The following is a 26,669-nucleotide window of genomic DNA, read 5'->3' as shown; positions in this document are numbered from 1 at the left end:
TAAACACGCGGCGCCATGTCTCCATTTTTGTCCGGCCCAATTGGAGAGCCGGACTGGCGCGTGCAAGGCAGCGTGACGAAGCTTCTGATGAGAAACTTTGTCACGACATCCGTAATGCAGGCTATCCAGTCCGGGTGGGCCGGTCAAAAAAGCCAAAGGGAGGCAACTAAAAACCCTCCTTTCCAATGGGAAGCCAGCGTTTACCATAAACGCTGACGCTACCCAATGGAAATGAGGGGCGGGGCTTCGAGGCCCCTTCTGAAACTCCTCACGGACAATAAATCTCACCGAGCGAGCTGCGGATGCACGCAGATACGCTAGCTGAGACCGAAAAAAAAAACTATGATAATGTAACCATGAAAGTTGTTCTGAGAAAGCTAAGAATGTTAGCCAAGGACAAAGGGATATGTGGACACACTCTGATATCTGCTGCTTCTGCCTGTTTGAGTGGGGCAAAAGCCTATTTTCCAAAGGCAGCTGGACACATTTAACGGGATAGCTGATAATTGAGGTGTGCAGAGACTGATGCACAGAGTCTGTGGTGCCAGTGCAAAGAGGTGCATCTGCAGGTGGTTTGCTGAGTTCAGTGAAGATTGCACATAGGATGATTGCTGCTTCAATACAATCGAAACACTTCTCCATTACATGCACACACCGTTCCTTGAGTACATGAGTCAGAAGTTGGAATGCACTTACATTTCACTTGTACTAGCTTTGAAAGCGAGTCATAGCAACCGTGAAAGCAAGGAAGGCTAGGGAAGATGCCCAGGTGTGAGAGAACAACATGGGGGCAAAGAGAGAAGCACCTGGGTGAAAGCAACATGGGGCATTTGGGGGGAGAGAAGTACACAGTGAGAGAGAGGAACACAGAGCAAGGGGAGAAGCACATGGATGAGAGAGCAACACGGAATGCGTGGCAGAAAGAAGCTCAGAAGGAAGACAGTTTGAAACCACATGCACTCATGGAGTGCTTAAGCAAAACAAGAAAAGCAGTTCCATAAAAGAGAGCAGTGGAAGGACACTAGTAAAGAGGTTATCCTTCAGGGGAGTGGCAAACACAAGATGAACAAGAAGCAAGTAAATGTGACAATAAAACTAGCCAATAGTAAGCAACAGGCAGGCTTTAAGTTCACTGTCAGTTCTTGGTAAACTTGCACTGTCTAGTAGGCTTGATTTACTCAAGATAACCATGTCTAACCATCACCTTGCGATTGCAGCCTCAAGACTAGAGACGCTTTGAGTAGAAAGGCCCGTTTTTGGTGAGGGGTTTGGATTACAGGAGGAGGATTGCTCAGTCTACATAAGTGAAGCCTGCAGTATTTGCGCAGTGCCCAATAAGTTATGCTACAATTCATTGTTCCCGCTTTCAATTACATAGATATTCACTAATTCAAACATTTTATGCAGCAAAAAAAAATATTCAGTGTTCACACAAACATAGCCATAAATATAAAAGCTGTGTGATAGGGAGAGTGGTCCCACATATTAAAATTAAAATGTACGCTTTTCATTTGACCAGGAAATCGGTCTGTTAATGTACCTGCTTCATATATCTCTGTGCAAAGTAGGAATCTCATATTTGAATTCTGGAAGATCCACTCGCCTTTCCATCCTTCCAATGTCGATAAAATGCCCGAGTAGGAGGGACCCCCACGATAATGTTTGCCCTGCCCCCCAACAAAGGTCATCACAGCTCTCTATAAAACTTTCTGCCTGCAGCAGTAGGAATGGATGGCAATAGGCCAGGAACCCTTGCTGTGTCGATTCCCCCAGACATCTCTATCAGAAACGGGGTGCCGTAGACAAAGCGATGGGAACCTTTAGAGGTCAATCGCAGACGTCATAGCCTGCGTACACCCTATCCGTCTATCTCAGTCAATGTTTCTAATCTCTTTCATGAGACCAGAGCTCAAGGCGAGTTCTTTGTATGACGCTATCTGGCGGTCACTATCAAAATATAGGGATAACATTGTCACCATTAAATTTGCTATGTTTTCAAAAAAAATAAATGAGCTTTTCTGTCTGGCCTTTTTTCCTTTTCTAGGAACGTTCGGGGCGTTCGGTGTGACCTTGGGCCGGCAGCGGCACCCGGCCTGGGGTAGCCGCGGCATGTTTCTGTCTAAATCTCCTTAGCATTTCCATGACAGGATCATAAGCTGGCAGGCCGAAGGCGGCAGCTGTTGAATCTCTACCGCCGCTCCCCCACTCCCCCAATCGAAATACCAATGGAATTTGCTCTAATGTTTTGCAGGAAAGGCACAACACCTAGCTAACAAGCGTGGTCGCAAAACGAAAACAAGCAACGGGAGTGCAGCAATTGAGGCCCAGTGATAAATGCACCCCCACTCCTTTCACAAGCACATGAGGCGTCTGCTCTTCTAACAAGCCGGATGTCACCCGCTTTACGGCAGTCTTCAGCAACAAGCATGGTACACTTTCGCTTTTGTCCGTTGTGAAAGCTTTCTTGTCTTTATGGGGCCATGTGTTTGACACACATGGCCCCATAAAGATAAGAAACCTTTTGCGACGTACTGAAGGCAGACGAGCCTATCCAAATGGGACGGCTCAAAAAGCCAAAAGTGATTGTCACAAAGAGCTCTTTCCCAATGGCTGGCCACCGTTTAGCATAAAGGGTGACGCCGGCCAATGGGAAAGAGGGGCGGGGCTTAAAGCCGTTACTGAAAGCTCCTCAAAAACATAAAATCTCGCCAGCGAGACTGCGCATGTGCACAGCCCACGCCAGGCGAGACCTAAAAAGGAGGAACAGAAAAATCAATCTAAACAAGAAACACCACATAGTAGTATAGCTGCTTACACACAATGGCAAAGGCAGATCAAAGGAAAGCAATTTGTTATATATTACCTACCTGCAGTCGCCAGTAGGTAGTTATAGTTAGGACCTATTTTCTATAGGAAATCCGCAACATTCGATTTGGAATAACGTTGGCGTCGATTGATGAATCTTCGCGAAATTTTCCAAACCTTTGGCCAGCTCCGGTCCGCTCCTATCCTGAAAATTTCACGGTGATTCGTCAAGCGGGGGCCGAGAAACAAGGGGAGTCCCAAAACATGTTTTCCCCATGCATTTTCCCATAGGACCTGTTGACGCAGCTACAGCCCGAAGTGCTTAACGGAATTACACCAAATTTGGAAAAGAGGTAGTCCTCAGTTCAGACTCGTGCCTTTTGCTTAAATGGTGTAAATCCGTTCAGTAGTTCCTGAGAAAATCAAAAGTAAAATCACATATATATCTGGGCGGAGCCTAACCACACTTCTCATCGTGAGATTTGATTGGCTGTCAGCACTTCATCCAAGAAGTGTTGGCAGCCATCTTGGGACCAATATACATGATAGCACCTCATTAAAAAGCATTGCAGTTAATAGAAGGTTTTAAGACTTTAGTTACATTATAAATCATTTGTTGATGGTACCATACTCATTTTAGGAATTGTGGTGTGTTCTAAGGTGATTTTACCATGTGAAAAAGCCTTCTGCTGCGATATCATGAATCATGTTTGAGAGAAAACTATTTTCTCATGCTTTTTCCCACAGTGGTTTGGAAGGTGATCTATAAGCTAAACTGAGAGCATATTTTCTGTAAATTCACATTATCTTTCTCAGTCGTGTGATAATGAAGTCTGACATTCTCAGTAAAACATGTACATCCAACAAGGGCAGAGACTGTCAGTTGATTCCTTTGTGTTCTACTGCAGCTTCCCAGAGTGTTCTAAAGAACAACTAGAGCGCTAACAGTCCTACTTCTGACAAACGTATGGCACACCTAAAGCCATCTTGGTTGGAATAAAGTGGTAACTCTTAAAACATTTAATTTAAAAAGGAACAAAATGAGGGGGTTCATTTTGTCATAGAAAGTATGATTAGTGCTGCAGAAAGAAAAATTAGGGCACATTTTGAGTGACTTCTCAAATCCTCTTCTATTTCATTGAAAAATTCTGACATGCAGACTGAAACATGCACTTTGAATACCAGCAGCAGACTTCCCTGGTGAGCAGTAGCTTTACTACAGTGATCTAATGAGCAACTAGAGTGCTAACATTCAGAATTTATGGCAAATGTGTGACACATCTGAATGCCTTCTAGATGGAACCAAAGTAACAAACTGAAAGTATTTCCTACTGATGAGACTGCATTAAATGAGCAAATTAGGAAACTTCATAACAAATAAATCTCCCAAAATGGCCATCAGAGACAAAAGAGCCCAAATACAGCACAAATATCACCCAGATGTAGCCCACATGTAGCCCAATGACAGAAGTGTGCAAAACACTTATTTTTTGTGTATTTGCAGTTTTATATAGTGCAGACTTGTCAGGTATTGGAGTGCTTTACATGAGCATTGGTTACATCACACAAGATCAAATTCATTTTGGTTGTAGACATGGGGAGATTAAGTGATTTGACCAGAATCACAGAATGTTGAGCTGAAGCAGAAACTCCAACCTGGTTCCCCAGTTGCAAAGTCTGCAGCTCTGGAAGTAACACCACATCCTCTACCCTAGGTGCAACATTTAATCAAGTGGTCAACTGGATAAAAAAACATAAAGATTACAAATAATTTAAAAGTGCTTTGTCGCTATTTGAAAACTCAGAAAATATGTCCTCATTTTAGTTTTTTAGAGCACTAACCATAATTTTGATGCAAATAAGACCCTCTCATATATGTAATTTCTAAAGGAAATACTCTAGGTATTACAGTTTTGATTACATCAAGATGACGTCAGGCGTTCCACACTTTTGTAATAAATATAGAATGTTAGCAATCTAGTGGTTCATTGGGATACTGTTGAGAGGCAGAGGCCAGGGGCACGGACTCTGAAAATTGAAGGCAGGTAGGAGAGTGCAGATGCAACAATTTGACCACACTGGGCAGGCAGGAAGGGCAGTGGCAGCACAACAGACTATGGAGGGCAGTGGAAAAGGGGGCAGGGGCAACAAACCAACAATACAGGACTGGCGAGAGGCTGTGGCAATATAATAGACCATTGTGGGCAGAAGGAAGAGGCAGTGGTAGTACAACCATACATACCAACAGACCCGTTTCAGCCAGAAAACGTCCAATGTTTTTAAGCTCAAATGGGCTTTATTTGAGCTGTCTCCTATCTACAATCTCCTCTTTTTCAATGCAACTCAAAGGGGAAAATCAATACCCCAGTGTTTTTCCAAAATCTCCCTCTTACCAAGTTCAAAATGTTCGCAAGTATGGTACATTGGATCATGGAAGGCAGGAGGGATTGGGGTAGGGACATGGACTCGGATAACAGAGGACAGGAGTGACATGGAGAGGTGCAACAAACTGACCCTACAGGACAGGCATCAGGGTTTGCAGCAGCACAATACACCACACAGCGCATGCGGGACGGGAGTGCAGCACAACAATCCATAGAAAGCAATAGGGAGGGGACAGGACCATGCACATGGACAACAGAGAACTGTGGGGAAAGAGGCAATGGTAGCTAGCTGACCATAATGGACAGACAGGAGAGAAAGCTGCAGCATAACAGACCATAAAGGGCAGGAGGGACGGATCAGGGGCATTACAATGGAACAGACAAGCCAGGAGGGATGGAATAGGGGTCTGCACATGGAAACAGAGGGCTGGGGGCAAGAGGGCAGGGCAGTAGCAGCAAGATGACCATGGAGGTCAGGCAGGATGGGCCCTAGAAACAAGACACACCATGGAGAGCAACAATGAGACTATGATGGCATACACACAGACCATGGAGGGAAGGTGGGAGGGGGTCAGGGGAAGCTAGCTGACCACACAGGGAAGGTGGGAGGGGCCGTGGCAGCACAGAAGACCATGCATGGCAAGCGGGAGGGTTAGTAGCAGCACAATGGCTATGATGGGCAAGAAGGAGGGTGCAGGGGCATGCACAAAGGACCATGGAGGATAGAAGGGAGGGTCAGGACCTGGGCACAGACAAGAGAGTTCAGGGGAAGGGGCCCCACAACAGACCGCGCGGGGCAGGCAGGAGGAGCAGTTGCAGCACAACAGACCAGGGAGGGCAGAAGGGTGTGGCAGTAAAATGGACCATGGAGGACAGGAGGAAGGGGATAGGGGCATGGCATGTGGACAGGCAGGGTGGAGGTGGCAGGGACAGGTTACAGTCATCTGACAATGCTAGGCAGGTGGGAGGGGAGTGGCAGCTCAACAGAACACTCAGTAGATAGGAGTGGCAGGTCCATTGAACATAGTGGGCAAAAAGGATGGAGCAGGGGCATGTACAAAGACATCTGAGGGCAGGGGGAAGGAGAATTGTGGCAGCAAGCTAAGCACAGATGCTAAGCAGGAGGTTAATGATGGGCCATATAATTGGGCAATGGTACATCATGCTAAATGGAGGGCAGTGGCAGCACATCAGACCATGCATGGCAGGAGGGAGGAGGCTAGTCCATGGATTCAGACAACAGAGGATAGGGAGGAGGTGGATGGGGCAGCAAGATAACTGTTCAGAGAAGGTGGGTATTAGGAACTTTATTGTTTTTAAAATGTGTGTCTGTGCGAACTACTTAAAATATGAACAAGTATGCAGCATAATCTCACTTTTATTCAGGAAGAAGAGGACGTTTGTGACTGTGACTCTGGGCTCACTTGGCAGAAACACCCCCTAACCCTCCACCCTCCATCGCAAAATGTAATGCCCGTGAAAAGGGTAGGTGGACGCAGTGTTATATAGAACATAGTCCTGAGAGCACGATTGAAAATGAAAACTAGATATAGTATATGGTATAAACTATGCAGCAAAAAGTGTGATATAAGATGAACCGGGGCGTGAAATATAATATGCAATACATTGTGCGCAGTGACAGATTCATTGGAGAGCGCGAGATAGCACAGGCAATAGCGCATGCAATGCGATATGCGCCTTGGAGTGTAATATGCACAGGGCAGTGTTCTGTAACCTAACAAGTCTCTAAAGTTGTAATATAAAATATGTGCTGGGGGGTGTAACGTTGCATATGCACTGTGACAAAGATATGGATCCCAGATTGTAATATGTATGGCATAGCGCTGTGCGTTATAACATAGGCATCGAGGAAGGCACGTTAGATGGGGCAATATAACCGTGCGAAGGGAAGTGTGGCATGACATATTCACGGGGTGGTGTTACAGTGCACATGGGCTAGAGAGTGTCATAGCATACGCACTAGCTGGTGGAATACAACACAGAGGTGTGAGGCACTTGGCGGGCACTGGTGGGTGTAACACAGCATTGGGCTCAGAGCAGGAGCACGCTGTGACTCAAGTGAGGTTCGTCTCCTTTCCAGAGTGTGTTTTATTAACCGTGAGAGGGGTTTCTTGCATAGTTTGGTCGAATTTTTGTTGAATCCCCTTTGAATGGCTTGGTGTGCGTGTATATTAAATGTGCCCATCAATAGCTACCCATGTTTGTATAAATAAACGACAAGGGTGTCTACTTGGAGAGTACCCACCGGCGGGGGGGCCGGGATTAGGCACGGTAGGGCGTCAGACATGTCAGAGCTTCACTAGCTGTGTAAATACAATCCATGTGCATTCATTCTATGCATAGTCGCCTTTTAATTAATATCACGCAAATCGTCATGGTGATAGGTACATACGGTTTGTCCAGCATGTCCTAGGTGTTTTTATAAATATATATATTTTTTTTAAATAATTTTTAAAAAAGGCCATGACCCGGGGGTTGGGGTCCCCGGGGCCGATTAAGGCCTAGGGAGGGCCAAATTTATTTTTTTTCAACAAAAAAAATTAGGGTGCAGGCCCTGGGGGATGGGGTCCCCAGGGCCAGTAAATTAGAAAAAGAAGGGGGGCCACACAGCCCTCCTTCTTAAAAAAATAAAATGAATAAAAGACTGGCATCGCGCCGGAGGCCACGCCCCCTCCTTGCAGCACTCTGCAAACGCGCCCCCTGGCCAGTTGTAAGTTGGAGAATTAATTCCCCTTCAATACTGGGGGGCCCTAAGGGCCAACTAGCCCAACAGGTATCTCCAGTATGCGCAAGGGAGCTGCGTTGCAGACAGGTGTTCTGAGGCCACGCCCCTTTTTACACCTCTATGCAACGCAGCTCTGTGGCGCTTACTGGAGGTACCTAGTGGGCTAGTTTGACCCTAGGGACCCTTAGGATTCAAGGGGACTTAATCTCTCAACTTAGAACGGCCACAGGGCGCGTTTACACAGTGGTGAAGGGAGGGGACGGGGCCTGAGGTGACGTGTGCAAACACGCCCTGTGGCGCGTTTTAAGAGGTAGTTTTAATCCCCTGCCCTGTTATATACTAGGGGCTTACAGAAGAGGTCATGCTGATCACAGGGGGACCCCAACGCATAGTGTTCCCTAGTGTATGTAGGTGTTTTCACTGTATTCTGAGTGTCTTTTAACATAGCACTGGCTCTAGGACTGGTTAGTCAGACTCAGTTACCGCCAGTATCCGTCTGAAAAAGTTGAGGGTACAGGATGATTTTGCAAAAAGGCTTCTTTCTGCTCTTCTGTTTCTTCTTTCTGCACGTTATCCTTCTTCCTGCACTTTTCTTCGTCTTTGAGGACTTCTGTTGCTTCTTTCTGCATTGCTTTTTTTTTCTTTCTGTGCGTTTTTTCTTCTTTCTTCACATGTCCTATCTCTGTAGGCATAGTTAGAAATTAGCATTTAAAAAACCTTTGAAATTCACTGAAAAAAACCATAGGTTTCAGGGGCGTTATAGTTAGCTGGACTTTTCACTCGTACAAAACCATTGAAATTCCCCCGTTATAGTTAGTTCAGCTAACTATATTTCGCGCACCCGCAATGCACTGCTGATGACGTCACATATTACATCACTCATGACATGGTCAGTAACATCACTCATGACATCACTGATGACATCTCAAATGACATCACTGATGACATCATCCTTGTGATAGAGTGGCAGACCTCCTCTCCCCCTAATATAACCTTTGATACACACATTCAAGAATAGAAACTAAAATTTTCAAAACAATGGACATACCAATACCAGTTACAACAACCTATTCAGTAATTCTAAAATCCACATACACATCCACTCATTCACCAACAGTCCTATACAGTCACTCATACATGTACTCACTCATCATATGTACTCATACACCTATACATCCTGTTACACAACACCACTCATCCATAGAGTTACTCACACACATAGTCGCTCATGCTAATAAAGAATCAAACATCCATTTACTTGAATATACTGTTCTACACACACCACCACACTTACTTCTACAGAAACTTACACATACTTAGTATTTTAAACAATCACTTATAGAAACACATACTTATTCATACAGGAACTCTTTCAATCTCTCACTCTCACATATACTCACTTATATACACAAATAGTCACATATACTAGTTTAAAACATATGTAGTTACTCATAAAGACACTATTGAGACAGTCATTCACTCACTAACACACCCATGCACACACATCCACCCATACAGTCCTGCACACATGCTGTCTTCAAACACATACAAACAGTGAGTCACTCATTCATGCACCTATGCACTACGTAATACCCCCCACCGAACCATACAGACACTCATACTGATACTCAAAAAACCAACTAATAACCTATATGGACACTCATGTAGCTACTCACCAACCCATGCAGCCACTTATACACAAAGTGAGAGACTGATACAGATATTTACATATTTAAACATTACTCACTAAGCCATGTATTCACTAAGATACACTTAATCAGTCAGTTATACAATCAATTTTTCAAAAACAAATCATCCATTTAGACACTTATATACCCATTTATTCTTCCATCGACCTTGAGATATACATATATAAAACATATTTAATTTTCAGAAAAACACAGTCACTGGATGATGTCATCAGTGATGTCATGAGTGATGTAATATGTGACGTCATCAGCAGTGCATTGCGGGCGCGCGAGTTATAGTTAGCTGAAGTAACTATAACGGGGGAATTGCAATGGTTTTGTACGAGTGAAAAGTCCAGCTAACTATAACGCCCCTGAAACCTATGGTTTTTTCAGTGATAATATATATATATTATCTACTGGCGGTCGCCAGTAGATAGTTATAGTTACAACCTAGTTTCCATAGGAAATCTCAAAATTCTATTTTGAATAACTTTGGCGCCGGTTGACGAATCCTCGCGAAATTTTCAAAACTAATGGGGCGTTCCGTTCAGCTCCTACCCTGAAAGTCTCAGGGTGATTCGTAAAGCAGGGGCCGAGAAAAAAGGGGGGTCCCAAAACGCGTTTTCCCCATGCATTTTTCCATAGGACCTTTAGACACAGCTACAGCCCGAACAGCTGAACAGAATTACTTGAAATTTGGCAGAGAGGTAGCCATAAGGTCAAGGAAGTGCCTTTTGCAGGTCTGGTGTAAATCTGTTCAGTATTTCCTAAGAAAATAGCATTTAAAAGCATTTATATATGTGGGCGGAGCCTAACCACACATCTCATCCTGGGATCTGATTGGCTGTCAGCACTTCATCCAAGAAGTGTTGGCAGCCATCTTGGGACCAATATACATGATAGCACCTCATTAAAAAGCATTGCAGTTAATAGAAGGTTTTAAGACTTTAGTTACATTATAAATCATTTGTTGATGGTACCATACTCATTTTAGGAATTGTGGTATGTTCTAAGGTGATTTAACCATGTGAAAAAGCCTTCTGCTGGGATATCATGATTGAGAGAAAAATATTTTCTCATGCTTTTACCACAGAGGTTTGGAAGGTGATCTATAAGCTAAACTGAGAGCTTATTTTCTGTAAATTCACATTATCTTTCTCAGTCATGTGAGAATGAAGTCTGACATTCTCAGTAAAACATGTACATCCAACAAGGGCAGAGACTGTCAGTTGATTCCTTTGTGTTCTACTGCAGCTTCCCAGAGTGTTCCAAAGAACTATTAGAGCGCTAACAGTCCTACTTATGATAAACGTATGGCACACCTGAAGCCATCTTGCTTGGATTAAAGTGGTAACTCTTAAAACATTTAATTTAAAAAGGAACAAAATGAGGGGGTTCATTTTTCCATAAAAAGTGCAGAAAGAAAAATTAGGGCACATTTTGAGTGACTTCTCAAATCCTCTTCTATTTCATTAAAAAATTCTGACATGCAGACTGAAACATGCACTTTCAATACCAGCAGCAGTTTTCCCTGGTGAGCAGTAGCTTTACTACAGTGATCTAATGAGCAAAAAGAGTGCTAACATTCTGAATTTATGGCAAATGTGTGACACATCTGAATGCCTTCTTGATGGAATCAAAGTAAAAAACTGAAAGTATTTCCTACTGAGGAGACTGCAGTAAATGAGGAAATTAGGAAACTTCATAAGAAATAAGTCTCCCAAGATGGCCACCAGAGACAAAAGAGCCCAAATGTAGCCCAAATATCACCCAGATGTAGCCCAAGTATAGCCCAATGACAGAATGTCCCAGAATGTTCTTAAAAACAACTAGAGCGCTTACTGTCTTCATTATGACAAAAGTATGGCACACCTGAAGCCATCTTGATTGGAATAAACTGGTAACACTTAAAACATTTAATTTAAAAAGGAACACAATGAGGGGGTTCATTTTGCCATCGAAATTATGATTAATGCTGAAGAAAGAAAATGAGCGCACATTTTGAGTGACTTCTCAAATCCTCTTCTATTTCATTAAAAAATTCTGACATGCAGACTGAAACATGCACTTTTAATACCAGGAGCAGACTTCCATGGGGCAGTAGTTTTACTACAGTGATCTAATGAGCAACTAGAGTGCTAACATTCAGAATTTATGGCAAATGTGTGACATATCTGAATACCATCATGATGGAATCAAAGTAAAAAACTGAAAGCATTTCCTACCGAAGAGACTGCAGTACATGAGGAAATTAGGAAACTTCATAACAAATAAATCTCCCAAGATGGCCACCGGAGACAAAAGAGCCCAAATGTAGCCCAAAATCACCCAGATGTAGCCCAAATATAGCCCAATGACAGAAGTGTGCAAAACACTTATTATTTTGTGTTTTTGCAGTGTTATATAGTGCAGACTTGTCAGGTATTGGAGTGCTTTACATGAGCATTGGTTACATCTCACAAGAACAAATTCATTTTGGTTGTAGACATGGGGAGACTAAGTGATTTGACCAGAATCACAGAATGTCGAGCTGAAGCAGAAACTTCAACCTGGTTCCCCAGTTGCAAAGTCTGCAGTTCTGGAAGTAACACCACATCCTCTCCCCTAAGTGCAACATTTAATCAAGTGGTCAACTGGATAAAAAAACATAAAGATAACAAATAATTTAAAAGTGCTTTGTCGCTATTTGAAAACTCAAATAAATATGTCCTTATTTTAGTCTTTCAGAGCACTAACCATAATTTTGATGCCAATTACACCCGCTCGTATATGTAATTTCTAAAGGAAATGCTCTAGGTATTACAGTTTTGATTACATTAAGATGATGTCAGGCGTTCCACACTTTTGTAATAAATATAGAATGTTAGCAATCTAGTTGTTCATTAGGATACTGTTGAGAGGCAGAGGCCAGGGGCACGGACTCTGAAAATTGAAGGCAGGTAGGAGGGTGCAAAGGCAACAATTTAACCACACTGAGCAGGCAGGAAGGGCCGTGGAAGCACAACAGACTATGGAGGGCAGTGGAAAGGGGGGCAGGGGCAACAAACCAACAATGCAGGACTTGCAAGAGAGGCTGTGGCAATGTAATAGACCATTGTGGGCAGAAGGAAGAGGCAATGGTAGTACAACCATACATGCCAACAGACCCAATTCAGCAAGGAAACGTCCAATGTTTTTAAGCTCAAATGGCCTTTATTTGATCTGTCTCCTGTCTACAATCTCCTCTTTTTCAATGTAACTCAAAGGGGAAAATCAATACCCCAGTTTTTTTTCAAAATCTCCCTCTTACCAAGTTCAAAATGTTCGCAAGTATGGTACATTGGATCATGGAAGGAAATGGGATAGGGACATGGACTTGGATAATAGAGGACAGGAGGGACATGGAGAGGTGCACCAAACTGACCCTGCAGGGCAGGCATCAGGGTTTGCAGCAGCACAATACACCACACAGGGCATGCGGGACGGGAGTGCAGCACAACAATCCATAGAAAGCAAGAGGGAGAGGACAGGACCATGCACATGGACAACAGAGAACAGAGGGGCAAGAGGCAATGGTAGCTAGCTGACCATAATGGACAGACAGGAGAGAAAGCTGCAGCATAACAGACCATAAAGGGCAGGAGGGACGGATCAGGGGCATTACAATGGAACAGACAAGCCAGGAGGGAGGGAGTAGGGGTCTGCACATGTAAACAGAGGGCTGGGGGCAAGGGGCAGGGCAGGAGCAGCAAGATAGCCATGGAGGTCAGGCAGGATGGGCACTAGAAGCAAGACACACCATGAAGAGCAACAGTGAGACTGTGATGGCATACACACAGACCATGGAGGGAAGGTGGGAGGGGCTCAGGGGCAGCTAACTGACCACACAGGGAAGGTGGGAGGGGCCATGGCAGCACAGAAGACCATGCATGGCAAGTGGGAGGGTTAGTGGCAGCACAATGGCTATGATGGGCAAGAAGGAGGGTGCAGGGGCATGCACAAAGGACGATGGAGGATAGAAGGGAGGGTCAGGACCTGTGCACAGACAAGAAAGTTCAGGGGAAGGGGCCTCACAACAGACCACACGGGGTAGGCAGGAGGAGCAGTTGCAGCACAACAGACCAGGGAGGGCAGAAGGGTGTGGCAGTACAATGGACCATGTAGGACAGGAGGAAGAGGATAGGGGCATGGCATGTGGACAGGCAGGGTGGAGGTAGCAGGGACAGGTTACAGTCATCTGACAATGCTAGGCAGGTAGAAGGGGAGTGGCAGCTCAACAGAACACTCAGAGTAGATAGGAGTGGCAGGTCCATGGGACATGGTGGGCAAAAAGGATGGAGCAGGGGCAGGCACAAAGACATGTGTATCAAAGGTTATATTAGGGTGAGAGGAGGTCTGCCACTCTATCACAAGGATGATGTCATCAGTGATGTCATTTGAGATGTCATCAGTGATGTCATGAGTGATGTCACTGACCATGTCATGAGTGATGTAATATGTGACGTCATCAGCAGTGCATTGCGGGCGCGCGAGTTATAGTTAGCTGAACTAACTATAACGGGGGAATTTCATTGGTTTTGTACAAGTGAAAAGTGCAGCTAACTATAACACCCCTGCAACCTATGGTTTTTTCAGTGAATATATATATATATATATATATATATTCACTGAAAAAAACCAAAGGTTTCACACACGTTATAGTTAGGAATTAGCATTTAAAAAACCTTGCAAATTCACTGAAAAAACCATAGGTTTCACACATGTTATAGTTAGCTGGACATTTCACTCGTGAAAAACCAATGAAATTCCCCCGTTATAGTTAGTTCAGCTAACTATAACTCGCGCCCCCGCAATGCACTGCTGATGACGTCACATATTACATCACTCATGACATGGTCAGTGACATCACTCATGACATCACTGATGACATCTCAAATGACATCACTGATGACATCATCCTTGTGACAGAGTGGCAGACCTCCTCTCACCCTAATATAACCTTTGATACACACATTCAAAAATAGAGACTAAAATTTTCAAAAAAATGGACATACCAATACCAGTTACAACAACCTCTTGAGTAATTCTAAGATCCACATACACATCCACTCATTCACCAACAGTCCTGTACAGTCACTCATACATGTACTACTCACTCATCATTTGTACTCATACACCTATACATCCTGTTACACAATGCCACTCATCCACAGAGTTACTGACACACATAGTGACTCATGAAAATAAAGAAAGAAACATACATTTACTTGCATATACATTTATACACACACCACCACACTTACTTCTACGGGAACTTACACATACTTAGTCTTTTAAACAATCACTTATAGAAACACATACTTATTCATACAGGAACTCTTTCAATCTCTCACTCTCACATATACTCACTTATATACACCAATAGTCACATATACTAGTTTAAAACATATGTAGTTACTCATAGAGACACTATTGAGACAGTCATTCACTCACTAACACACCCATGCACACACTCATCCACCCATACAGTCCCCCAGACATGCTGTCTTCAACACATACAAACAGTGAGTCACTCATTCATGTACCTATGCAGTACGTGACACCCCTCACCGAACCATACACACACTCACACTGATACTAAAAAAACCAACTAATAACCTATATAAACACCCATGTAGCTACTCACCAACCCATGCAGCCACTTATACACAAAGTGAGAGACTGATACAGATATTTACATATTTAAACATTACTCAGTAAGCCATGTATTCACTAAGATACACTTAATCAGTCAGTTATACAATCAATTTTTCAAAAACAAATCATCCATTTAGACACTTATATACCCATTTATTCTTCCATCGTCCGTGAGATATACATATATAAAACATATTTAATTTTCAGAAAAATACACATTCACTGGATGATGTCATCAGTGATGTCATTTGAGATGTCATCAGTGATGTCATGAGTGATGTCACTGACCATGTCATGAGTGATGTAATATGTGACGTCATCAGCAGTGCATTGCGGGGGCGCGAGTTATAGTTAGCTGAACTAACTATAACGGGGGAATTTCATTGGTTTTTCACGAGTGAAATGTCCAGCTAACTATAACATGTGTGAAACCTATGGTTTTTTCAGTGAATATATATATATATATATATATATATATATATATATAAAATACAAAAAAAAAAAAATACAAAACTGCATTCAATCCTTAATCCCATTGAAGACAGGACCATACCCTGCGGAATTTTAGCAGAGATCGAGGGCCTCTAGCTTTGGCTAATGCAGTTTCCATTTCAAAGATCTCCCTCAACAAAGACCAGAATTCATTAATACTAGGAGACATGGTATGAATCCAAGAGCGGGCAATACATAAGCGGGCACAGACCGCGGATAATAGAGGCTAGAGATTTTGTATGACCCCCGGGCTCTGAAAACAGTCCCAACAACAACTCTTTCCCCGAGACCGGGTTGTCGTAGCCAACCCAGGTTGCAAGAGTGAGAGTAATATTAGACCAAAAGTCCTTCAGCCTTGGCCATGTAAAAAACATATGGTGTAGGTCAGCAGTGTATTCTTGGCATTTCGGGCAATATGTTTCAGCAGTAGTTGGGTTATTAGCCCATTTAGAACTTCGCTCAGGGGTATAATAAAGCATGAAAATAATTCTATGTTGTAGTTTTAGATTGACAGATATTACAGCTAGATCGATAGTTTGGAGAGATTCTTGTATTTCCTCTTTTGTTATATCGCAGCATAAGATCCGACTTAACTTTGCTGCGATTTGTATGCCATCATTGCTCACCAACCCAATACATTTTTAGGTCTCACTGAGTCAACGCATGCGCCGTCTGCGAGACATTTAGTATCTGGGTTTTCTAAGTGCTGCCACAGGCTTTTGGTGGCCTAGTTCTTGCGCTCATGCGAGCGTGCAGCCGCCATCTGCCTCCCTTCCAGCGCGATCACTTTCACTTTTTTGTGCTGCTGCACGCGCATCACTAGGGTGTCTTTTTTTTTTTTTTTACATTAAATGCTCGTTACGTTCGTGTTTGGAAACTGAGCACAGACTAGTTATTTCTTTGTTTTCTTTGGTTATTACACCTTGGTGACGTGCAGCCTTTAACGCCCGTTCTGTTGCATGGGCTCCCTCCCCGCTATCGCCCCACAGGACCCAACCCAAATACTGAGGATGCGACATGGCAGGCCTCAGCAGCCACAGGCAGAAGCTGCCAGAGACACGTGTTCGTGTGTCATATATGCACACGCAGCTCCTGTGCTCTAGGGGTTCCGCATCCTTTGAACTTTCCCCATTCAGACTATGAGATAGGAGGGTCTCGGGGCCTATCAACACTTTCTGCAGTGGGCGTTTAGTGGGGCTCAAAGGCCTACGGAATCCATTATTCGACTGAAATTGATTTAAAGATTGGAGTTCTGGCCACCCACCCAATGAAAGGCGTTACATATTCATTAAACTCCACCTGCACCACCACACGGGCAGCTGATAGTACATTCTAACTCCAGCCCCCACCCCGCGTCCATATGCCTTCCAGCTAAGTCCATATGCTCTCCACCCTTGTGCAGAGCTAGTACTCTTTTTGTATGCATTAGTAGTACTGCTTGTGTTACAATCCGTTTGAGTACCACTGTCAGCGAATATGCAGTTGGAAAATAACCCACACATTCCTCCCACTTGAGTTTAGAGATGAGTGTTTATTTTGACACTCCCCCGCAGCAGGGCCAATAGATGTATCTCACAGACGCATCACTCCACCTGCGTCCCCGTTTGACCAGTGAATGCTTCCATCTGGTCCATACAAATGGAAGGGATGCTCCTATCTAAAACAAACATGCGCCCGCCACGTTCGCTGCTTTGAGTTGTATCGGTTTGTGCAGACAGGCGCAGGAGTTCTCTCTGAAGGCACCTCGACCTTCTGCTTTCCTCCGCCGGGCTTAATTAAGCGATAAAAGAAAGCACTTTTCAGATCGGGACTGCATCACAGAAAGAGCTCATCCCACTCGCCGGTTCTTATGCTGCATTTGTGGAAGAGACATTCATTTCCACATTACGAGGCAAAGGGTCTCCTGTACAAACGAATGTGCTTGCAGTGTTCGTTGCCCAGTGGTCCTCGATAGGTGTTCACTCATCTACAAAGCAGTGAGACGCCACACAATGAAGGACTCTGCATTCACCATGGGTTGGCCAACTCAGCCACTGCATGCGTCGAGTGGGCAACAGCACATGCCCTCTGGCTTGCGAGACACTGTTTTCAACAATAAAGGGATTGGAGCCGCCCATTGCTTACCATTTGTTGACTTCAGTGTCACTCTTGTTTGCAGCCTTCTAATTGGCCAGCATAAGCCATGTGTCAATGCTGTTGCTTTATTTGGAGCAGGGACCAAGCACAGATTGATTCAAAGTAATCAGAATCCGTCCGCTGTTTGCGCTGTGATCGAGGTACTATTTCTTCTCCCCTCCTGCACTTACACTTCCCCATCCTCTTCCTCCTGCTCACACACCCCTAGTTTTGTTTTTTCCTTAGCCCCCTCCTTTTGCTATCATTTTCGCTGCTCCTTTCTCCCTCATGCTGCCCCCTTGCTTTTTTTTTTAAAACATAAAACGTGGCAAAAAAACAAGCATTGGCATAGCCAATAGGTCTCGCTTTTGGGACCTTATAAGTATTTAGTTATGCAGCACAATATCCTTGGTGCAACAACATTAACTGTTGCATGGCTAAACACTTATAAGGTCCCAAAGGCGAGACTTATTGGCTATGCCAATGCTTGTTTATATATTTTGCCTATAGTTCCTCACCCTCTAGTACAGACAAGTGTAGACAAGATCTCGGAAGGATTAGACAGCGCTAGTAGTCCCCTACCACGAATAAGATAGTTCCTAACTTGTAAGTACTTAAAAAAAATGAGTTTGTGGAAGATCAAATTCTACTTTTAAAGATAAAAAAGTTCAAAAACCCCGTTCGTCATACAACTGACCAACCGCACCACACCCTTAAACTGTCATTCCTTCCCAATCTGGTCGTGGAATATATTTGGAAATAGGGGATTCCCCCATAATACAATGCAGCAATGTAAGTCAGGTATTGCATATGTCTTACAGATTTCACGCCATATATTGGTATTGTCCCCGATTACCTTAATGCGTACCTGCTTAAAATAATTGGGATCAGATGTTTTACATAGTAGAAACCCGGTACTTGGTCCATAGGCCAACTGATATAAAAGTCAGCTGGAATTTATATCAGTTCCCCAAGCAGACTCTGTAGCCGCCCGATGAATGCTGCCCAAAAGCACATGTTAAAATCCGGGAGCTTAAATCCGCCCTGCATGTATGATCATTTTAGATATCGAATAGCTCTTCTAGCCCGTCGGTATCCCCAAATAAAACTGCCCAGGACACTGTCTAAACATTTTTTTTTTAAAAAGGATGATGGCACTTTTATTGGAATTGTACGGAAAAAATATAGGAACTTTGGTAAGATATTCATTTTCACCACATTGCATCTCCCAAATATACTGAGAGGTAGCAGGTGCCAACTTCGCAGCTTGGCCACCACTTTCTTCAGCAATAATTTGTAGTTTAATTAAATAATGTAATTGACTTGGCTACTGAGACATACTCCCAAATAGATAGCCGTACTTGTGACCCCAAGAGTTACTGGGAGAGTGTCTAGTTGAAAGTTTAATATGGTCTGTGTTTTCAGCACATTTAATTTATAGCAGGAGAAGGAGCCGAATCAATGTGCTTCATACATACATTATCCCCGCCATGGCTTTAACTGGATTAACCGAGAAGATAGCAATGTCGTCTGCATATGCGGTTAATGTTAAGTTTGTCCCATTTAAAATAACTGGGACAATATCCCCATTGAGCATTAAATGCTTAATAAATGGCCCGATGTAAATAGTGAACAACAGAAGTGATAAAGGACAACCCTGCCGGGTCCCCCTTTGAACTGAAAAAGAAAAAGAATAACGTTCAGTAAGTTTGATTGCGGCTGCTGAATGGTTATACAGTTTCTGTACTGCTGAGATAAGCCTTTGACCGAAACCCATTTGAGACAGACACCCATAATACTCCCCACGTCACCCGGTCAAAGGCTTTCTCGGCGTCTAACATCAGCATCCCCATCTGCTGGCCTATTAGACCAGAAACATCAAATGTGGCAATTGCCGTGTTAATGTGGGTGGCGGTGTCTCTTCCGGGGACAAAGCGGTGTTGCTGCTCTGAGACTACTGTATGAATTACCCTGGCGAGTCGTACCGCAATCCATGTATATCCAATCAAAATCATAAAGCTGGGAATAAGCGACCAGTATTGCATTTGCTATGTATAAAGGGTCAATGCAAGAGTGTGCGAAATATGTCCACACACGTAAAAAAGATTAAGATTAACTGGTTCACACTAGTGTAGAATATGCACGTTACAGGGACATAGCACGCCGTTTTCGTCAATAAGGGACAGGCATGTCTTATTGGGCTCAGGTCATCCAAGACTTAGGAAGTAAGGGAACAAGCATTGGCATAGCCAATAGGTCTCGCTTTTGGGAGCTTATAAGTATTTAGTTATGCAGCACAACATCCTTGGTGCAATAACATCAACTGTTGCATGGCTAAACACTTATAAGGTCGCAAAGGCGAGACCTATTGGCTATACCAATCCCTGTTGAAGAAGGGAAGGCAAACTAGTGTGTGATGACTTTGCACTACTTCAGTCACAAATGAGCGTGCACAGATCTAAGCACAAGTCAGTGCAGCCTTACTTGACTCGAGATGGGGACAAACATGTGAGTGCCGCAGAGGCTGAAATGTCTAATTAACATGTCAAAGAAGGGTCAATCTTATTTGCTGCAGAGAAGTAAACAGCGTGCACACAAGTGGGCCCTAAACAACATACATGAGTGAAGGCCAGAGTCTCCGGAAGCTAACACACAGCAATGTTCCTTATTAGAGAAATGTCAGTGTGTCCCGAGTGGGACATAAACACGTGTACTGTTGTGGAAAGAAAAACAGAGCACAGAAAAAAAATGCTGGAAATAGGAATATTAGTGCAACGGCCATTGCCCCGTGCAGTGCGCCAAGATATCAAAGCACCAACATGGTAAAATGAGATAAACTACCACTGGAAGGTGTTGTGGGCGACTGTTGCACTGAGAATCATCAAGAGCGTTAGCACTGAGGCAAGGTGTTTTTCTCTGTTTGTCATCAGGATGGGTGGCTCCTGACAAAGACCACATCTGTTACTAGATGTGCTTCTTATGCCAACAGAAAAAGTAAGGAGTCTGTGAGCAGCTGAGAGTGAGCTTCGTGACACAGTCGTTTTGGCTGTTTGTGCTGAGATTGTCAGATGTGTTTATCACAGTCACGCAACCACTAACTGGCGGGAAAGGTGGCATTGCTTGGCAAGCAGCAAATAAGTAAACGACAAATAGCAATGGGAGGTGGGAGAAGACAGCCAAGGGCACATATCGGGTAGACGAGTTACTTTTAATCATCCCAAAACATCAGTGTCTCAACTGAAAGTGCCAACAATAGACCAGCGTTCAACAGCTTGGATTCTAAAAATGGGGAAAAGGCTAATTTACTGATCACGAAATTCTCGCAAACTAATAACGGCTGTTTGTTTTTACTCATTCTAACAAAATGAATAGTGCCATATAACAGACTTTTGCAGGACCTCCCAGGCTAATGTCACAGAAATAAACGAAAAGATAGGCCAATTTCAGCTTTAGCTATTCATGAATGGCATGCTGCTGCTAGTGTACTATGCCTGGTTAGAAGGAAAGAAGCCTGCGAGAGCGTGGGAACTAGGCCAGTGTTTTGACAACCCTCCCTGCGTGCAAAATCTTTTCATCAAATGTGTTACCTGCAACATCCATCTAAAAGTATGTGCGACTGTGCTGAAAATGGATTCTTACCTTCAAACTAAATTATGCTTTCTATCGAATTCCCACTCAGCAATGTGTTTTTAATTTAGGCTACTTCGAACAGGAAGCCACATGAGTCATAGTCTCGGCATGAGGGCACCGCAGCAGACAGCATGTTTCATAAAGAGGCAGAGACTGCAATCCCCTCGGGCACTCGGTGTCTAACAGATCGTTCCGCTTCAGAAAGGCCCTTGCTACAAGTACAGTCTCGCAGGGAAGCCTTGAAACGCCCGCTTCAGGCTGGCAGCACCCTTCCCACTGGCATAAGAACTGCCTGTACCGCTTGGCAACTGCAAACTACTCTACCGACATTGAAAACGCGCACACATTTCCAACAGTGCATTTATGTAGCTTGTTCAATGTCCGCTCGCATCAGTGATGTACCGAAAAGCGTTCAAATACATATTAAACACAGTTTATTCGGTGTTATTTTAGACCTCCAAAGAGGAAACCACCTACGGCTGCCAGAAAACTGCACGACCAACAAAAACAAACAAGCATTGGCCGCGAAAGTGACGCGGCCGCAAAAGGTAAAGAAATCAAGCACACGAGTGCTTCCTTTAATCAGCATCCTTTAATAAGGTTTGTTGTTCGATAAAGTAACTAGCAATCTAAGTGGTCTAAAAACTTCAGTAGCGACAAAGCATTTTCAGACCTCATGGGGGGGGGGGGGGTTTAGCATTTTTGTCATGTGAAGTTAATTGTTCAGAATTTTTACACCGCATCATGAGAAGAGAAATAGAAACGAAAAATGCATTTGTAAAGCGCATTTCCACGTGAAGTTTGTTGTTCAATATTTGCACACCGCCTCGGGAGAAAACCAATGAAATCTAATTGTTATAAGGAGACGAGCTCTGTGGTGGGGGAGGGACATTGAAGCGAGGCGCGCGAGCTTGGCAGAGCGAGAGGAAAGCCAGATGGCGCCTCTGCTCGTGCCTGTGCGCGTAACCGCACACTATATGCCACACAAAGCTGTGGTCGGACTTTGAAAACTCCTCTCCTAATGTCTCGCTAGAGCAGCGCATTAGCTGGCTCAGGCGATACCTAAAAAGAAATGCATTATTCACAGAAAGGAGTATTCGTGGGTGGGCAGTTTTCAAGACCACACGGTGTCACTAGAATCCTCCTGCTTACGAGGGCCTAATGGGACTCCCTTGTACTCGCCGCCTGACCACAATATAAGCAAAAGCCAACACTGTAGCGCAAAGACCATACATGCCAACATTTCAGAAGATCAAAGTGGGAGATTAAAAAAAAATAATCGGGAGAATGGGGTCTTGAATCGGGTTACTGTCATGTATGGGCTTTGGAAGTGTGCTGCTGCAGGATTGTGTAATGTTGGTAAATGAGCACTCGGAACAAGTGTTATCTTTCCGCTATGTTTATTGGCACAACAGTTGAGCAGTTACACCCAGGAGCGCCGGCCACCTCTATCCGTCCGCTCGCTGCCGCGCACACCTCTTCCCCCGCTGCCGCTTACTCCCTCGCGCGCCTCCTGGCGTCAACCTGCGTACCCGCGTCACGTGACGTGACGCGCTAACAACTAGACCGCTACATATCTCCCCCTTTTACCAACCCAACAATAAGTCACTTACAGTTCGCAGTCTAGTTCAAAGTCTTGGAACCTGGAAGGCCTTACTACTTGTCTTCCGCTCCTGGTCACCTTACCGCTTGACCCTCGAGCCCCTTGGCTCTGTGTTTCCTCACGTTCTGTCCCTTCGGCCATCGCTCCCCCACTGTTCCGATTACCTCCCGGCCTGTCCATCTCTGCCATTGGGGTCTCACCCCCTTGCTCTCCTCCTAGCTCCTCTCCTGCACCTGCTTCTTCCCTTTCGTCACTTCCGCTCGCCTTATTCTCTTCATCCACATCTCCCGTGCTTTCGCCTTCCGTCTCCCAATGTTCCCATCTCAATATCTTGTTGCACCGGGCCATGCGGTCCTGCGACCACACGTTCCCGTCACTGAGCAGAGCCGCTCTGTCATACACTTCCTTGACCTGCATGGGCTTGCTGTACTTGCTGTCTCCTTTCCTTTGTAGGGTAGCCAACTTTACTCTCACCCATTCTCCTCTCACTAACCGAGTGTCCTTCACACTCCTCCTCTTGTTGTAGTTCTTGGTGTAGATGGCTTGGGCCCTCTCCATGTTTGCTCTCACGACTGCCGGAGACCATTCACTGGTCACTACCTTCTCCTTCCAGATTCTGTTGTCGTGCGTGAAAGGTTCACGTCCTCTCAATATTTGGAACGGGCTGTACCCTGTGCTTGTGGGCGTTATCCTGTAGGCCCATACCATATTCTCCACCGCCTTTTTCCAGTCTTTGTTGCAGGTGATGGCTGCTTGAATGGCCCCCATCACCACCCTGTTAAATCGTTCCACCAGACCGTTACCTGCCGGATGGTATATGGCCGTGTGCTTTGCCTCGATGCCGTTCCTCCCCATGAAGTGTTTCCATTTTTCTGATGTGAACTGTGGCCCGTTGTCGCTTAAGATGGACTTGGGGATTCCCTCTCGGGTGAATGTTTCCGATAGGAACTCCAGGATGTTCTCCGTGTCCATCGTCTCGCTCACCTTTATCTCTGGCCACTTGGAATACCGGTCGATGAGGACACACACGTACTTTTGTACGCTCTGGTCATCCAGCACCGGCCCTAAAATGTCTATGGACAACTCTTCCCATGGGTTTGCGGGCGTGTCGAATTTCCCCAGAGCCGGGCGTAATGGCCTCAACGTTTTGTCAGCCCCTTGGCATTGGGGGCACTCCCTGACATGTCTCTCTGCTCTCATGTCCATGCCTGGCCACCAGTAATTCTGTTTTGATCTAGCTTTGAGTTTCCCAATACCCAGGTGGCCTTCATGCAAGAGGTCCAGTAGTTTGTTGATGAGATTCGTGGGGGGGATTACTCTGTCTCCCCGATATATGAATATGCCCTCATCTCCCACGGTCAGTTCTTCTCTCACTTCATAAAAAGGTTTGAGGTTGGGTTTCACCTTTTTCTTGTCCGGCCACCCTTGGGTGATGTGGGCTTTTGCCTCCTTCAGGTCCGCATCTTCGTCATACGCAGCTGTCCACTCCTGTCTGCTGATGATCTTCTCTTGATCCTCAATGAGAGCCACCATCTCTCCTCTGTCCGCCGGGTCTTCTTCTCCCGGCTCCATGGCCGCCGCTCGGCTCAGGTAGTCTGCCACTCGGTTCTTGTTTCCCGGGATGTACTCTACATCATATCTGTAGTCCAACAATTTTAGGGACATTTTCGATATCCTGGGTGTGGCGCTGGCGTGTCCACACGATGTCAGAACCTTCACTAACGGCTTGTGGTCCGTTTTGAGCAGGAATCGGGTACCCCATAGGAATTGCCGGAATCTCGTCATGGCCCACACTACCGCTAACATCTCCTTCTCAATGACGCTGTACTTGCCTTCTGTCTCCGTCAGTGCTCTGGAGGCGAAGCTTATTGTCTCCACTTCTCCACTTCCTCGGTCTTGCATGAGTACAGCGCCCAACCCCTTGTCGCTGGCGTCCGTGATGAGTATGGTGGCGCCTTGCGGGTCGTAACCCTTGAGAGGCATTGCTTCTAGGATCCCTTTTTTGATGACTTCAAATTCCGCTTGGGCCTCCGGTGTCCTCCTCCTCTTTGGTAGCCAGTGCAGCGTTTACTGTGCTTGATTACGTGCGAGGGCCGCTCGTGTGCTTTTGTAGGTTGTGGACGGCGTCGTCTCTGTGGCCTGTTTGTGGTTTGGTTATCGTACCGTGGCACTGCCACGCTCCTCGGGTGCTCTGTGCCTGGGGTCGATCTCTGCAGTCGGCCGGGGCGTGTCCCGTGGCTTCCCCCTTCCAGGCGGCCTGTGCGGTGTGTTGTTCGGGCTTGATGGCCTGGTAGCGTGTCTTCCTTCGACTCGTGGGGCCACGTGGTGTGTTGCCCTCTACTGCGCTTCCCCGTCGGTCCGGTCTCCGTCCCGACCTCGTCGCCACTGTAATGTTGGTAAATGAGCACTCGGAACAAGTGTTATCTTTCCGCTATGTTTATTGGCACAACAGTTGAGCAGTTACACCCAGGAGCGCCGGCCACCTCTATCCGTCCGCTCGCTGCCGCGCACACCTCTTCCCCCGCTGCCGCTTACTCCCTCGCGCGCCTCCTGGCGTCAACCTGCGTACCCGCGTCACGTGACGCGCTAACAACTAGACCGCTACAGATTGGACATTTGAAAAGCAAATGCACGTTTTTTTCTTTTCTTTCAGAAGCATGACGGTTGCTGGCAGTGTATATTACCCCAGCCCTCCCCCCCCCCCACCGCCCCCTGTGTGGCAGCCCGGGCTGGAACAGCTTCCCAGGCACACACACAACCGCCCTGAGCACTTCACAGGTCTTTAAAAGACCATTCCCGTGTTAATGAGGCTTTGTTGGGTTTTCACCCCTTCTAGAGCCCCTGCATCGCCACTCTCACTGTTGCTGAAAGAATTAGCACGTTACACAATACCAAGCCTCCCTGTCTGCTGAAACCCCCCCCCCAGGAATCGGGTCTTTGCTTGCAGGAATCGGGAGGCGGTAGACTAGACTTGAAATCGGTAGTCTCCCGCCTGAATCGGGAGGGTCGGCATGTCTGCAAAGACAGACAGACAGACAGCCCCTTTCACTACAACTGTGGTAACCTCCGCTACCTACATAACCATATCACCGCCCCCACGGTTCCACAACCCTCGGGACCAGGTCTCACCATAGTAAAACAGCTCGCAGATGTAGACTCACCTACCTCTCCAGTCCGAAGCCCGTGTTCTGCTATGGGGACTGCCTGGACCAGAGATGCGCTGGATGGTGGCTCAGGTACGGACCAGCCAGCAGCCGCCCTAGACTCGCAAGCACCGCCCTTTCCGCTTCTTGCTTGTGGGCGTACCAGCATTGTTACAGGCTGTCTAAACTCAACTCAAGTGCAGCGTCTTCTACATCCGACGGTGTGAGCGCCAGGCAACGTTAACGTCTTGCTGTTGTTGCCAAAGACTGATTCCGAAACATGACCAATATGTATTGTAAAATCTACTGTATTTGTTTTGTACTTTTCATCCCACCCGCATTTTCAGTTTATCACCCTGATTTCACTGATGCTCAGTTTCACCC

At 45.4% G+C, this 26,669-nt stretch overlaps 1 pseudogene across 1 annotated transcript in view; it reads right to left on the bottom strand.

Annotated features, from left to right (window-relative positions):
* The window catches only part of LOC146870744 (E3 SUMO-protein ligase KIAA1586-like), a 196,582-nt pseudogene extending 170,147 nt beyond the window's left edge, over positions 1–26,435 (bottom strand). Inside the window, exon 1 of the transcript XR_014979150.1 lies at positions 26,308–26,435. The product of XR_014979150.1 is annotated as an E3 SUMO-protein ligase KIAA1586-like (transcript). The remainder of the gene's footprint in view (positions 1–26,307) is intronic.
* Between the last annotated feature and the right edge of the window lie 234 nt (positions 26,436–26,669).

The sequence above is a fragment of the Triturus cristatus genome, chromosome 1_1 (genome assembly GCF_964204655.1).
Source record: "Triturus cristatus chromosome 1_1, aTriCri1.1, whole genome shotgun sequence".
Classification (NCBI taxonomy): domain Eukaryota; kingdom Metazoa; phylum Chordata; class Amphibia; order Caudata; family Salamandridae; genus Triturus; species Triturus cristatus.
This window is presented reverse-complemented; position numbering and strand designations above follow the sequence as displayed.